Below are 16,676 nucleotides of genomic sequence, written 5' to 3'. Positions count from 1 at the left end.
AGCGGTGCTTGCCATGGTGGTCTTTGCCCTGTTCAGCGGTGCTTGCCCTGTTCAGCGGTGCTTGACTTTGCTGTCTCTGACCTGTGCAGCGGTGCTTGCCATGGCGGTCTTTGCCCTGTTCAGCGGTGCTTGCCATGGCGGTCTTTGCCCTGTTCAGCGGTGCTTGCCGTGGCGGTCTTTGCCCTGTTCAGTGGTCTTTTCCCTGTTCAGCGGTGCTTGCCCTGTTCAGCAGTGCTTGCCATGGCAGTCTTTGCCCTGTTCAGCGGTGCTTGCCCTGTTCAGCGGTGCTTGACTTTGCTGTCTCTGACCTGTGCAGCGGTGTGTGCCATGGCGGTCCCTCATTGCCCAGCAGGGCTGTAGCTGCCAGGGCCCTCCTGGGCACTGACTCCGGCGGTGGTCTCCTGACCAGTGACGATATTGCTGCCCTCCTGGGCACTGACTCTGGCGGTGGTCTCCTGACCAGTGACAATAGTGCTGCCCTCCTGGGCACTGACTCCGGCGGTGGTCTCTTGACCAGTGACGATATTGCTGCCCTCCTGGGCACTGACTTCGGCGGTGGTCTCCTGACCAGTGACGATAGTGCTGCCCTCCTGGGCACTGACTCCGGCGGTGGTCTCCTGACCAGTGATGATAGTGCTGCCCTCCTGGGCACTGATTCCAGCGGTGGTCTCCTGACCAGTGACAATGGGGCTGGCGGTGGCGTCTTGGGCAGCGGGGAGTATGGCGGCCTTCTCCGCCGTGCTGCTCTTCCCAGACTTTGGAGACTTCTTCTGCCCCTTCACCACCTTGGGAGGAGTCACAGCTGACCCAACACTCCCCCCGGGACCCTTGTGGGCGGCTTTGCCGGCAAGTGTCTTCCCCCTCTCCCGTCGGCACTGTCCAACTTCTGGTGCTTCACAGGGGGTGGACTGGCAGTGCTTTGGCTCCGTGTCACACTGGCTGCCCTGGTGCCCTGTGCACTCCACATACCTCGAACAGGCACCACTGGTACCGGAATCTTTTTGGCTGAGGTGCTACTATGGTACTTATGAATTGGAGGGGGGGGTGATGGGACAGAGGTCAAGGTTGCTCAGGAAAAGTTTCTGACGAACACTGGGACGGGTAGCTGGAGGGGGTCTGGGAGTGGAGGAAGAGGAGGTGGTTGTAGGAGGTGTAACTTTTGGTGATTTGGGTGCAGGTGCATGTTCTGGAGGCTGTCGTGAGGTGGATGGATGTTGGGTGTGTGTGTGCCCGCGTTTGTGTACTTTGGGAGGGGGCGTCACAGACACACTGGGAGAGGACACAGGGGACGTGTAAATGGTGGTGGGGGTGGTGAGTGCAGGTGAGCGGGGTGTGGTGCTAGGTGTTCTGGTGCGAGTCCTAGTAGCTGTTGTGGTAGTGCATGCAGGTGAGAGTGTAGACGACACTGGGAGGGAGGAGGGAGCCGAGGAGGAGGGGGACACAGTGGAGGCAGTGGATGTTGCTGTGTCTGTATGTGGGTGATGCTTGTGTGAGTGCCTGTGGGATGTGTGATGTCTATGTTTGCCTGAGCTGCCCTTGTGTGTTGACGTGTGTGCAGGCTGGTCTGATGGTGTGCTTGGGATAGGTTGAGGTACAGGGGATTGGGTTTGGGTGGAGGAAGTTGGAGGGAGGAGGGTAGACACAGGGACAATGGCTGCCATCAGTGCTGAGGCCAGAGTTTGCAGAGTTCGATGATGGGCAGCCTGACCAGAATGAATGCCCTCCAGGAATGCATTGGTGTGTTGCAACTCCCTCTCTATACCCTGGATGGCATTCACAATGGTAGACTGCCCAACAGTGAGTGACCTGAGGAGGTCAATGGCCTCCTCACTGAGGGCAGCAGGGGTGACAGGGGCAGGGGCTGAGGTGCCTGGGGCGAAGATGATGCCCACCCTCCTGGATGAGCGGGCACGGGGCGAAGGCTGAGGGGCTGCTGGGAGGGCGGTGCTGGTAGGGGGGGGTGGCGGCTGTACCTGTAGAAGTGGGGGGCACAGATGGTGCCGCCACCACAAGGGAGCTCCCATCGGAGGACGAGTCCGTGTCGCTGTTTGCTGATCTGCTGACCGCCTTGAAGCTCCCCTCGCCCTCCGTCCCACTGGTGTATTCGGAGTCCGTGGTGTGGCCCTCCATGGCCATGTGGGACACAGCCCCCTCGTGATCCGGTGCCCCTGTACCTCCGCCTGATGATGCTGATGCACAAAAGAACAGGGAGAGCACAAAAAGGGGTGGGGAAACAGAAGAAAGACAGGTTGAGTGCATGACTTACCGCTACCGTTGGCGGACAATACAGACACAGCTGCCCCCTGCACTACGCTGTGCTCTTGGCCTCTACAGATGCAGTTCCTGGGATATGGCCTACTTGCATATGAGTGTCATCTGCCCACATAGATGACACAGGGGCATGTATACCTGTGTTTGGCACTCTACAGAGGTGGGGTGGAGTGGCACATTGCCTGCATTACGGAGGGGCCTAGCCTACGGAACTTGCACTGGCCTAGGGAAACCCACAGCCCTCCTCCCCCACCCAGACCCCTCCACTGCGCGCAAAGTCATGAGAATGTGAGTGTACTCACCCCCTTGTGTCTGCTTTGATGCCCTCATGCGCCCATACAACTCAGGGTAGGCCACCGCCAGGATCCGGAACATCAGGTGGGTCATGGTGCGACGGGCACCCCTCCCCGTTGGGAGGCCATCCCCAGCGGAGCCTCCGCCGTCTTCTTGCTCCAGCGGCGAATGTCCTCCCATCTTTTACGGCAGTGGGTGCTCCGTCTCTGGTGGACCCCCAGGGTCCTGACGTCCTTGGCGATGGCACGCCAAATATCCTTCTTCTGGTGGGCGCTGACCTACATGACATGTACAGGGGAAGAAGAGAAGTCATTTCCAACTGCACCATCAAAGTTAGTTGCCCACATCCCTACCCTTGCCATGTGGCACATGCATTCACAGTCCTTCATGCTCGCATAACTCTGCCCCCTTCCTACTTACATCCAGCCCTCTCCACCAAGGCATAGCCCATACAACTTGCACCCTATGTACTCACCTGTTGGTCTGGAGGACCGTAGAGTAGCGTGTACTGGGGGAGGACCCCATCCATGAGCTTCTCCAACTCCTGTGCAGTGAAGGCAGGGGCCCTTTCCCCAGACGCACGTGCCATTGTCTCTTCCAGACCGAGGTCACAGCAGCACTTGCAGTGTAGGTCCTCTCCTGTCGAAGATCAGGTATCGAGTGATTGAACAGTCCGTCCGCGGCGGTGACGTCCGCAGCGGTGCGTATCATCACCGCCGGCGCACTTCGTCATTGGCTCCTGGGACCCATAGGGTCCAATGTTAACCAATGCAGCATTGCGCCGCGGTCTTCGACCGTCTACCGCAACGGTGTACAACGCCAGCGCAGTTACCTCACATCCCATTGTCCCACTTTAGAGGTCATGCATCCGCCATTTCAGGAGCCCACATGGCTTCATTTAAAAATGCGTCACAGATACCTAGGCCTGGACTCAACACACATACAGGAAGATTTTTGTATTTTGTGACGTGTTCTGTGTAGCTGTGGGTACACACCTCAGAACTGGTTGACTCTGTGGTCACTGATGTCCTTTCTAGGCACCGTCAGCTGGGACATGTGAGGAGATGGTGAAATCCTCTGGTGTACCGACCGCTGGTGGACCTGTTGACAATGGAGGAGCGACATTTAATCATCACCTACAGGTCTGACCGTGCCACAATCAAGGAACTGTGTACCCAGTTGGAGCCAGATCTGATGTCACCAATCCGCCATCCCACAGGAATCCCCCCTCAAGTGCAGGTGCTGTCAGTACTCCATTCCCTAGCAAGTGGGTCATAATAGCTGTGGTAGAATTCCGCAGCCGCGGCGGTGTGTTGGCGGTCTTCTGCACGGCGGTAAGCGGCTTTTACCACCAATGTTGTAATGACCCCCTTCATATCACTTTTCAATGATTTCTCAACATATACTTATTGCATTTTAATTGTTTTGACCTGCATCTTATCAGATAAATATTATATATTTTTCTAAACACTGTGTGGTGTATTTTTGTGGTGCTTTATGGTGTTATTGTATGATTATTGCACAAAATACTTTACACATTGCCTTCTAAGTTAAGCCTGACTGCTCAGTGCCAAGCTACCAGAGGGTGGGCACAGGATAATTTGGATTGTGTGTGACTGTTAGCACTGTTGAGAACATAGGCTGTGACATTCCTGCTGCCAAGCCCACTGTCACTTGGAAGGAACCAGTTACCAGGAAATGGAGCACTGATAGCACTTGCACAAGAGGGGGGATCCTGGTGGGCTGACGGATAGCAGAGATTAGGTAAGGCTCCAATTGGGCACACAGCTCCGTGAATGTGGCCCTGTCATGTCTATGGGTGAAAATAATGTGCCTGTCCTCCATTGTTGCCAAGTCCACCAGGGGTCCGTACACGGGGAGATGTCTCCATCTCCTATTCATCCGCAGCGGTTGGAATCTATGGGGTAAAATCATGAGCAGCTGGTCATTATCTCTACATTCCAACCACTACAGTTCAATGCATGTTGTGATTGTAACAGTATTTTGTTGGAGATGTCCAAATGGTGCGCTTGTCTTCCTGCTCCTCTACGAACATCAGCAACGGTGGCGCCGAAGACAACGGTGAGTACTGCACCTACGACATAGGGGAGGGGGGAGGCAAAAGTCACGGACACACACATACAACACCCCCACCCCCAACCCGACCCTCACCCACTACAACACACACACCAATGCATTTCCGAACATCACAGTAACAACCCCCAACCCCCCCGGAAAAATGCTAAGACAAAAGGAAATGAGTTCAACCATTGTAATGTATCAAAAATCAGTAAGCACATATATAGATCAATATATACACATTCCAAATATATACATCACGATTAGTAGTACAGGTATGCACATTTCAATGTCCGTGGACCACTGGGCCCAAAATGCATGGGCGAGGCCCACACACGATACCTGTCCAGGAACGGAGAGAACACTGCAGGGGCATCAGATAGAAATACAACAGGCACCTCAGGGGGATGGGAAGGGGGGCACCTCAGCCGGATGACAGCACCACGCCAGATCCACGACAGGGCTCCATGCCCCTTGAACTGCCATTGCTCTACTTCCTATGCCCCCTTGGATAATGCACCCTGTGTGACTTACCCTGACTAGAGTGAGGGTCCTTGCTTGGACAGGGGGTAACCTGACTGCCAACCAAAGACCCCATTTCTCCAACATTTCTCTCCAAAATGTCTTTAATAGACTCTCACACATCACCCACATTACAAAAAAAGGAAAGCGGTATTTAAAGCAATCTATTTAAGAGTCATTCAAGGTCATCAGGGCAAGACTCTCTGTAGAACAGAGCTGACTCAATCAGGGCCCCCCTGAAAGGCTGGGGCCATAAGCCAGAACCCACTTTTCCCAAAACCTTATAACGTCTCTGGCCAGCCTGAGGGGGGAGGAGTAGATCATTCCTGTGGTAGAGCTATGTCTTGAGGTTCCCTTGGAAGTCCATGCGGGAGGTGGAAGTTCTGAGGCAATGCAGGAGGTCATTCCAGACCTTGGCTGCAAGGTATGAGATGCAGCATCCTCCGCTTTTGGCCTTGTTGATGTGAGGGATGTGTGTACTTGCCTTGGACACAGATCGAAGGTTTCTGGTGGGTTGGTAGAAGTTGAGGCTGTGTTTGAGGTACGCTGGACCGGTGTTTGAAGGTGTGGGTGAGTAGCTTTGAATATACATCTCTCCTGGACTAGGTGCTAGTGGAGATTGTTGTTGTCAGGAATCCACAAGGTGCCTCCTGCGTTATCTGTCAGCATCCCCATGGATTAGGGTTAAATCATATCTCTGTTCTTGGTTAAACCTTCATGTTTCTAAGTAAACATAATGTGCTGTGTTACAATTGGTTTTATCAATGCTTGTTTTACAAATGCTTGTTTGCTAATGTGAGCAGGTGTAGACATGTGCTTCTAATTGGGTGTGGTGACTCATCCACATGTGGAAACTCAACTGCTTTCCTGATTGGCTATAAATAGCAGAGTGAAGCATGCCTCCCTGCTTGGGTTTGTTTTGCTTCCTGATCTCAGCATCTGATTTGGCAGTCCAGCCCCATATTCAGAACTTTTGAGGCAATTCTTTTCTTTGTTCCTGTACCAGCTGACACCAGGCATTCCTCCAGCACTCCGGAAAAGACTGCAGCTAAGTGACTAGTATTCTCCAGGGAGTTTCTTCTTTGAGCACCGTGCTTCCCTAGAACAGCTGGTGTACTTCAGACCTTGTATTTTGGCAGAGTGCTTATCTTGAAGAGACAAATGCATTTCTGAATATTCTACATTATTATCATACTTACTTGCCTAAATGTGCTTCAGGAAATCTGCTTGAGCTCAAGTACTACAAAAAATGGATAGTGCAATTTTAAAAGAGCATTTACATGACTTTTCTTTCTCTAATAGCATAACTCCTGGATTTAAATTGTGTCATTCATGCCTGTGTTTCAGGTTTGAGGAATTTGCTTTTGAAGGGGTTTTCACACACACAGTGAAACCAAACCAAACTGTGCCACCCTAACTGTTTAAACCCAGATTGGACATTTGTATTTCTTGGATTGTTTTTGTTCCTTTTAGTTTAACCCTATGCATGCAGGAACGGTATATGAGATATAATTAATGCCCTTGTTTGTCTTTCTTGTGTATGATAAGTGGAACCACAGTTCTAATTTTAGTGTGCAACAGTGAATCTCTGTGAAGCCAGCCCTAGTGCCGCAGTACTTATTGTTATGGTACTCAGTTTGGGTTTTTGGTAATGCAGTGTTAGCAATTGTGCCAACAGTTATTATTATCCAAGAAAAGTGCTGTAGCATCCCGGTGTTCTTCTACCACTCCCGTGCCCTATCAGAGAGATTCAGTTTCAAGGAAGTTGAGTGCACTAACTCTACTACCACTCTGTCAACAACCACCTGCCCCCCCGAAGATACAGGGTGCCTGGCTGGACCGGAAAGACGTGGCAGGGTTTTGTCTCTTTCTCTTCCACTCCCCATTCCTTTTGGGACACCTGCCGGGGTTTCGGTGTACACCAAGAAGTGCCGAGAGGTGTTCCAGAAGGTCGGCGGCATACCATGGCCCCTGCAGACATCCTGCTTTTCAGATGGGGATGGGAAGGGGCATGGTGGTTGTAGGAAAGTCCTCCCTTTTGCCCTGGTCACCCCCACACTCTTTGGACAGGTACTGGTGGTTACTGACTCTTGGCTGTACCCTGGGTACTGCTTACCAGTGCCAGGGCCAGTGCTCTGTGTAAAGTGGATATGCAAATTAGGCTAATTATAATTGGCTAAGTTAACCTACCTATAAGTCCCTAGTATATGGTAGGGCATGTAGGTTTAGGGACCACAGCATAGGGTGCACTGCTGAGGTGCCCAGTGTCATTTTAAAGGCAGGCCTGCCTTGCTGGCTGCTTTTAAATTAAAGTTATATGCAAATTCGACTTGGGAATTAAAAGTAGTTCCAAAGTCTTAAACTACCTTATTTTTACATACAGGGCACCCCTAAGGTGTGCCCTTTGTGCCCCTAGGGCTGGGTGGCATGTAACTATAGGCAGGGACCTTATAAAAATAGTTGTACAAGCCCTGGTGAGGTAAAAACAGCCAAATTTGTTTTTCCCTCATTGTAGTGAATGGCCCCCATAGGCTAGAATGGGAGACTTTATTTTAATTTTAAAAATCCCCTTAAGTAATGGATACCAAGAGTTTGGTATCAAATTAATTGTTATAATAAATCCCACAACTTCCAGTTGTGGGATTTAATATAACTTGTTCAGGTAAAGAGTTTTAAACTTTACCTGAAAAGTTGCCAATTTCAGCCCTGCATTGTTTTTGCTGCTGTGCTCTGATTAGCCAGCCTCTGGCAGCCTGGCCAGGCTGCCTTGATGAGGTGTGAAGTGGCCTGGCTTCACAAAAAGAGATGTGCCTGTCGGAGGGAATTTCTCCTCAGCAGATGGTGAGGCAGGAAGGGGGAGGGCTGCCAAACTGGTCTTCAAAGGTAGAGAAGGAAATTTGGAGCAACCCAGCAACACCCTCACATCCTGCAACCCCAGACAACTAGGTGCCCCCTTGATTAGATTAGGAGAGGGCAGGAGAGGGGTGTGTTTATGATTGTTAGCCACACCAGTGGGTGGGCTCAGCCAGATGTAACCTCCAAAAATCAGATTCAGCCATGATGGATTTTTGAAGAATGTTGCCTCCTGGGATTGATTTTTGCCACACTTCCAAGGAAGTGGTCATCACAGGGGGAAAGACCCTGCACAATATTGGAGAATCAGGACCCTCCTGTTTTTCACCCAGGAGCAAGGATAAAACTGGCAGACCAGCACCCACACCTCAGATCCCCATCTGATTTCAACAAGGAAGAACCAAAGGAGAAGAAGGACTGCCCTGCTGGACCCCTGGCCTGCACCTGGAACCTGCACTCAGAAGGACTGCACCAGCTGCACACTTGGGCTTCACTACAAGAAGGACGTTGCCTGGCTCTAACTGGTTCAAGGAGGGACTCCCTGTTTGCTACAGGTGAAAAATTGCTAACCAGAGTCCCCTGCACCAACTCCTGAAGAAATCAACCAGCTGAGCACTGCTCAGTGGCCAAAAAGGAGTTTGCCCCAGGTGCATTCTGGGAGTTGTAGTCCACACCCCCCAAGGATCATCTCAGAACTTCTGGACCCTTGGGGTGAGCTGTGGACCCCAAAAGAACCTTAAAAGAACATCTGGGAGAAGCCCCAGAAGTTTGGAGAAGTTTGGAAAACTTTTGAAAAAAAGCTCCATAGAGGGACCGACCCGCAGCGGCAACTCTAGCCGGCTTGACTCAACCGCCACCCGGCCTGATTTGCTGGTTCGTCCCGGTGAAGAAAATCTCCAAAAAAGAGACTAAGTCCAAAGGAAAAAAGTTGACCGGGACCTCCCAGCCAGCGCATCTGAAGAGGGCTCCAAGGACGTAGGATAAAGATCCAGGTTTACTCCGGTCGAAGGATTTTCACCTCAAAAAAATTAAGGTAAAAATCTCCACTGAGGGTTCCCGCGACGCGTATCCAGAGAAGGGCTCCAGGAGGTCGGATTGGACTAGCAGGTTCATCCCTCTGAAGAAAATCTGCGAAGGTAAACTTTTGACCGAGGCCTCCCGTGGCCTGTAGCCGAGCCGGGCTCCATTGCGGTCGGCCTGAAACTTTGACTTTGCCCCAGTCGAGGTGCAACCAGATGACCCGATTGGCGCTTTTTGTTTCTAGGTGCTTAAAAACAATAATTTAAAAAAAATCATATCTCCAGTTCCCCTTATCCGATTTTATTCGTTTTTGTGTCATTTTAAAGATAAAAATGTAATCTATTTCTATAAAGTGGTTTTGGATTTTTAAACTGTTTCCTGTATTTTATTTAATTACTGTTTTTTTATATTTGAATGCTTTACACTTTGGTGGTCATTACAACCCTGGCGGACAGTGATAAAGCGGCGGTAAGACCGCCAACAGGCCGGTGCTAAAAAATGTGCTATTACGACCATGACGGAAACCGCCAACAAAGACAGCCACTTTAACACTCCGACCGCCATGGCGGTACAAACAAACAGCTTGGTGGTAACCGCCAACAGACAGGCGGAGGACAATGAATTGCCCACACTATTATGACATGCCAATCCGCCACCTTTTCCGGGGCGGATTCAAAGCAGATAAAAAACACAGCGGAAACAGGAATCCCGAAGGAAAAACGCTCACCTCTACACACCCCACGAGGAACGAGGATGCCATGGATCCGGAACTCCAAATCCTACCTGCAATAGTCTTCCTGCTCCTCTCCGCGGAGCACGAACACCGGCGGCGAAGACCACGGTGAGTACTGCACCTACGACACAGGGGAGGGGGGAGGGAAAAAACAGGGACATACACACGCAACACCCCCACCCTCACCTACTACAACACACACAGTAATGCATATCAATACATCACTTTTACACCCCCCAGACCCCCCGGAAGAATGCAAAGACAATAGAAAATGAGTGTAACCATTGTAATATATTAAAAGCAAGTAGGCAGTAATATATATATACACCATGTACAAAAAATATTCCAAGCATAGTAGTCCAGGTAGTGCTCTAATAAAGTCCGTGGAACACTGGGACCACAGAGAGCAACTAAACAGGCACCTCAGGGGGAGGGAAAGGGGGGGCACCTCAGCCGCTTGAGTGCACAACGCCAAATCCACGAGGGGGCCACATGCCCACTGTTCAATCCTGGGGAGTGCAAAGCCAGTCTCTCAAGTCTCTACAGTGGGTGGGTTGCCCATTGTTCCATCCTGGGGAGTGCAAAGCCACAGTCTCACAAGTCTCTACAGTGGGTGGTTTGCCCACTGTTCAATCCTGGGGAGTGCAAAGCCACAGTCTCACAAGTCTCTACAGTGGGTGGTTTGCCCACTGTTCAATCCTGGGGAGTGCAAAGCCACAGTCTCTCCAGTGGATGACAGTCTCCACTGGTTCTGGAGGGGGACTGGTGCCCAGAGTGCTTCATCCTGCTAAGGACAGAGGAAGTGGATGACAGTCTCCACTGGTTCTGGAGGGGGACTGGTGCCCAGAGTGCTTCATCCTGCTAAGGACAGAGGTAGTGGATGGATCTCTCCAGTGGTTCTGGAGGGGGCATGGTGCCCAGAGTGCTTCATCCTGCTAAGGACAGAGGTAGTGGATGACAGTCTCCACTGGTTCTGGAGGGGGACTGGTGCCCAGAGTGCTTCATCCTGCTAAGGACAGAGGTAGTGGATGGATCTCTCCACTGGTTCTGGAGGGGGACTGGTGCCCAGAGTACTTCATCCTGCTAAGGACAGAGGTAGTGGATGACAGTCTCCACTGGTTCTGGAGGGGGACTGGTGCCCAGAGTGCTTCATCCTGCTAAGGATAAAGGTAGTGGATGGATCTCTCCACTGGTTCTGGAGGGGCATGGTGCCCAGAGTGCTTCATCCTGCTAAGGACAGAGGTAGTGGATGACAGTCTCCACTGGTTCTGGAGGGGGCTTTGGGCCCAGAGTGCATCATTCACCCCGTGACGGACTCAGTTGCATCAGTGCCCTTGCCGCTCATGGGCCAGCGGTGCTTGAGACAGCGGTGCCCTGTTCAGCGGTGTTTGAGATGGCGGTGCCCTGTTCAGCGGTGCTTGAGACGGTGGTGCCCTGTTCAGTGGTGCTTGAGATGGCGGTGCCCTGTTCAGCGGTGCTTGAGACGGCGGTGCCCTGTGCAGCGGTGCTTGAGATGGCGGTGCTCTGTTCAGCGGTGCTTGAGATGGCTGTGCCCTGTGCAGCGGTGCTTGAGACGGTGGTGCCCTGTGCAGCGGTGCTTGAGACGGCGGTGCCCTGTTCAGCGGTGCTTGAGACGGCGGTGCCCTGTTCAGCGGTGCTTGAGAAGGCGGTGCCCTGTGCAGCGGTGCTTGAGATGGCGGTGCCCTGTTCAGCGGTGCTTGAGGCGGCGGTCTCCATTGAAGGGACTCAGCTGCTGGCGGTCCTTCATGGCCCAGTGGGGCTTTTGCTGGCGGTCCTGTCCTGGGCAGCTGGGCTTGTGCTGGCGGTCCTGTCCTGGGCAGCTGGGCTTGTGCTGGCAGTCCTGTCTGGGCACCTGGGCTGGTGCTGGCGGTCCTGTCCTGGGCAGCTGGGCTGGTGCTGGAGGTGGCCTCCTGGGCAGCGGGTATGATGGCGGTCTTCTCCACCGTGCTGCTCTTCCCAGACTTGCCGGGTTTCTTGTGGCCCTTCCCCACCTTGGAAGGTGTCACAGCTGACTCCACACTCCCACTGGGACCCCTGGGAGCGGCTTTGGTGGCTGGAGTTTTCCCCCTCTCCCGCTGGGCACTGACCAACTTCTGATGCTTCACAGGTGAGGGACTGTCTATGCTGTGGCTCCGTGCCACACTGGCTGCCCTGGTGGCCGGTGCACTCCAGATTCTGGTGACTACAGGCACCACTAGTCTCGGAGATGTTGTGGCTGAGGTGCTAGTTCGGGACCTACGAGACAGACGGGGTGGGAGGGGTGCGGGAAAGAGGTCAAGGTTGGACAGGAAAAGTTTTTGGAGACACTGGGACGGGTAGCTGGAGGGGGTTTGGGAGTGGAGGAAGAGGTGGTGGTTGTAGGAGGTGTTCGTTTGCTGACTTTGGGTGAAGGTGCATGCGCTGGAGGCTGTCGTGAGGTGGATGGCTGTTGGGTGGGTGTGTGCCTGCCTTTGTGTATCTTGGGTGGGGGTGTCACAGACACACTGGGAGAGGACACAGGGGACGTGTGAATGGTAGTGGGGTGGTGACTGAACGTGAGCGGGGTGTGGCGGTGGGTGTGCTGGAGAGGGACATAGTGGCTGTAGAGGTAGTGCATGCAGGTGTGAGTGTAGACGAGACTGGGAGGGAGGAGGGAGACGAGGAGGAGGGGACACAGTGGAGGCAGTGGATGTTGGTGTGTCTGCATGTGTTTGATGCTTGCGTGAGTGCCTGTGGGATGTGTGGTGCTTATGTTTGCCTGAGCTTCCCTTGTGTGTTGACGTGTGTGCATGCTGGTCTGTAGGTGTGCTTGGGATAGGCTGAGGTACAGGGGATTGGGTCGGGGTGGAGGAAGTTGGAGGGGGGAGGCTAGAGACAGGGACAATGGCTGCCATCAGTGCTGAGGCCAGAGTCTGAAAAGCTCACTGAAGGGCCGCCTGACCAGAATGAATGCCCTCCAGGAATGCATTTGTTTGTTGCAACTGCCTTTCTACACCCTGGATGGCATTCAAAATGGTAGACTGCCCAACAGTGAGGGACCTGAGGAGTCAATGGCCTCCTCACTGGAGAAGTGGAGAAGTGTGGCTCAATGGTTAGAGTGGCAGACCCTGAAGCAGAGATCTGGCTCAAGACCAGTGTTCAAGTCCCGCTTCGGCAGGTCTTGGGCTCAATTCCCCTTGACCAGATAATTCTTGCCTCGGTGCCTAATCTAATTCATGGGTCCCACTCTGCAACTCTGGGCAATAGCTTGCTTAATCTCCACAACGGCCCCAACAGCGCCTGGATGCCTGGTTTCACCCTGGGGGTGCTCAGGAGTGGGCGCCTCACAGGGAAAAGCCAGGAGGGGTTCCATAGCGGTATGAGTACAGCGCCTTGAGACCCTAACAGGTGAGTAGTGCGCTATACAAGTGCTAATTTACATTTTTACTGAGGGCAGCAGGGGTGACTGGGGCAGGGCCTGAGGTGCCTGGGGCGAAGGTGATGCCCACCCTCCTGAGTGAGCGGGCACGGGGCAAAGGCTTAGGGGCTGCTGGGAGGGCGGTGCTGGAAGGGGGGTGGCCACAAGGGAGCTCCCATCAGAGGACGAGTCCGTGTCACTGGTGTCAGCTCCTGTCCCCGCCGTGGAGCTCCCCTCGCCCTCCGTCCCACTGGTGAAGTCCGATTCTGTAGTGTGGCCCTCCTTGGCCATGTGGGATGCAGCCGCCTTGTGCTCCGGTGCCACTGCTCCTCCGCCTGATGATGCTAATGCACACAAGAACAGGGAGACCACAAAAAGGGGGGCACGACAGAAGAAAGACATGTTGAGTGCATGCATTACCGCTACAGTTGGCGGACACGACAGACACACAAGCCCCCTGCACTACGCCGCGCTCCTGGGCTCCACTGTTCAATTCCTGGAAAATGGCCTACTAGGCTATGGACGACATCTGCACACATGGATGACACAGGGGCATGACTAGGTGTACTTGGCACTCTACAGAGGTGCGGTGGGGTGCCACATGGCCTGCTTTATGGAGGGACCTTGCCTACGGAACTCGCCCTGGCCTAGGGAAACCCGCAGCCCACCTCCCCCACCCAGACACCTCCACTGCGCGCAAAATCAGCAGAATGCGAGTGTACTCACCCCCTTGTGTCTGCTGTGATGCCCTCAAGCACCCATCCAACTCCGGGTACGCCACCGCCAGGATCCTGAAGATCAGGGGGGTCATGATGCGGCGGGCACCCCTCCCACTTTGGGAGGCCATCCCCAGCTGGGCCTCCGCCGTCTTCTTGCTCCAGCAGTGAATGTCCTCCCATCTTTTCCGGCAGTGGGTGCTCCGTCTGTGGTAGACCCCCAGGGTCCTGATGTCCTTGGCGATGGCACGCCAAATATGTTTTTTCTGGTGGGCGCTGACCTACATGAGTTATACAGGGGGAAGAGAAAGTTATTACCAACTGCACCGTCAATGTGATTGGCCCCCATCCCTACCCTTGCCATGTGGCACATGCACTCACCGTCGTTTCATGCATGCACCTGTGACGCCCCCTCCCAAAGTACACAAACGTGGGTACACACACACCCAACATCCATCCACCTCACAACAGCCTCCAGAACATGCACCTGCACCCAAATCATCAAAAGTTACACCTCCTACAACCACCTCCTCTTCCTCCACTCCCAGACCCCCTCCAGCTACCCGTCCCAGTGTTTGTCAGAAACTTTTCCTGAGCAACGTTGACCTCTTTCCCACCACCCCCCCTCCAATTCATAGGTCCCGTAGTAGCACCTCAGCCAAAAAATGTCCGGTACCAGTGGTGCCTGTTAGAGGTATGTGGAGTGCACCGGGCACCAGGGCAGCCAGTGTGACACAGAGCCAAAGCACAGCCAGTTCCCCCCCTGTGAAGCACCAGAAGTTGGACAGTGCCCGACGGGAGAGGGTGAAGACTCCTGCCGGCAAAGCCGCTCACAAGGGTCCCGGGGGGAGTGTCGAGTCAGCTGTGACTCCTCCCAAGGTGGGGAAGGGGCAGAAGAAAGCGTCAAAGTCTGGGAAGAGCAGCACGGCGGAGAAGGCCGCCAACATCCCCGCTGCCCAGGACGTCACAGCCAGCCCCATTGTCACTGGTCAGGAGACCACCGCCAGAGTCAGTGCCCAGGAGGGCAGCACAATCGTCACTGGTCAGGGGACCACCGCCTGAGTCAGTGCCCAAGAGGGCAGCCCAATCGTCACTGGTCAGGAGACCACCGCCAGAGCCAGTGCCCAGGAGGGCAGCACAATCGTCACTGGCCAGGAGACCACCGCCAGAGTCAGTGCCCAGGAGGGCCCCGGCAGCCACAGCCCCGCTGGGCAATGAGGGACCGCCATGGCACACACCGCTGCACAGGTCAGAGACAGCAAAGTCAAGCACCGCTGAACAGGTCAGAAACTGCAAAGTCAAGCACCGCTGAACAGGGCAAAGACCGCCATGGCAAGCACCGCTGAACAGGTCAGAAACTGCAAAGTCAAGCACCGCTGAACAGGGCAAAGACCGCCATGGAAAGCACCGCTGAACAGGGCAAGCACCGCCAACTCAAGCATCGCTAGCCCATGTGCGACAGGGGCAGTGACGGAACAGGGACCGTCACGGGGAGAGTGATGCACTCGGGGCACCAGTCCCCCTCCAGAACCAGTGGAGAACAGCATCCACTACCTCAGTCCTTAACAGGATGAAGCACTCTGGGCATCAGTCCCCCTCCAGAACCAGTGGAGACTGTTATCCACTTGAGAGTCTGTGGCTTTGCACTCCCCAGGATGGTACAGTGGGCAAACCACCCACTGCAAAGACTTGTAAGACTGTGGCTTTGCACTCCCCAGGATGGTACAGTGGGCAAACCACCCACTGCAAAGACTTGTGAGGTTGTGGCTTTGCACTCCCCAGGATGGTACAGTGGGCAAACCACCCACTGTAGAGACTTGTGAGACTGTGGCTTTGCACTCCCCAGGATGGAACAGTGGGCATGGAGCCCCCTCGTGGATCTGGCGTTGTGCACTCATCCAGCTGAGGTGCCCACCCTTCCCTTCCCCCTGAGGTGCCTGTTGTATTTCTAGCTGTTGCCCCTGCAGTGTTCTCTCTGTTTCTGGACAGGTATTAGGTGTGGGCCTCGCCCATGCATTTGGGCCCAGTGGTCCACGGACATTGAATGGTGCATACCTGCACTACTAATTGTGATGTATGTTTTTGGAATGTGTATATATTTCTGTATATATTAGCTTACTGTATTTTGATACATTACAATGGTTGTACTCATTTCCTTTTGTCTTTGCAATCTTCCGGGGGGGTTGGGGGTTGTTACTGTGATGTTTGGAAATGCATTGGTGTGTGTGTTGTAGTCTGCGAGGGTCGGGGTGGGTGGGGGGTGTTGCGTGTGTGTGTCCCTGACTTTTGCCTCCCCCCTCTCCTATGTCGTAGGTGCAGTACTCACCGTTGTCTTCGGCGCCGGCATTGCTGATGTTTGTAGAGGAGCAGGAAGACTATCACAGGGAGTATTTGGAGTTCCTGCTCCATGGTGCCCTCCTTCCTCGTGGAGTGTGTTAAGGTGAGCGTTTTCCCATTGAAATGGCTGTTTCCGCCGTGTTTTTATCTACGGTGAATCCGCCCCGGAAAAGGTGGCGGATTGGCCTGTTGTAATACTGTGGGCGGTACTTTGTCTTCCGCCGCGATGTTTATATGTACCGCCGTGGAGGTCGGAGTCTTAAAGTGGCTGTCTATGTTGGCGGTTTCCGCCACGGTCATAATTCCCTTTTTTTTTTCGCCGGCCTGTTTGCGGTATTACCGCCGCTTTAACACCGTCCGCCAGGGGTGTAATGACCCCCTGTGGCTTTGCACTCCCCAGGATTGCACAGTGGGCAACTCACCCACTGTAGAGACTTGAGAGACTGTGGCTTTG

Source organism: Pleurodeles waltl, chromosome 4_2 (assembly GCF_031143425.1).
Source record: "Pleurodeles waltl isolate 20211129_DDA chromosome 4_2, aPleWal1.hap1.20221129, whole genome shotgun sequence".
NCBI lineage: Eukaryota > Metazoa > Chordata > Amphibia > Caudata > Salamandridae > Pleurodeles > Pleurodeles waltl.
The sequence above is the reverse complement of the archived record's forward strand: the minus strand, read 5'-3'. Positions refer to the sequence as shown.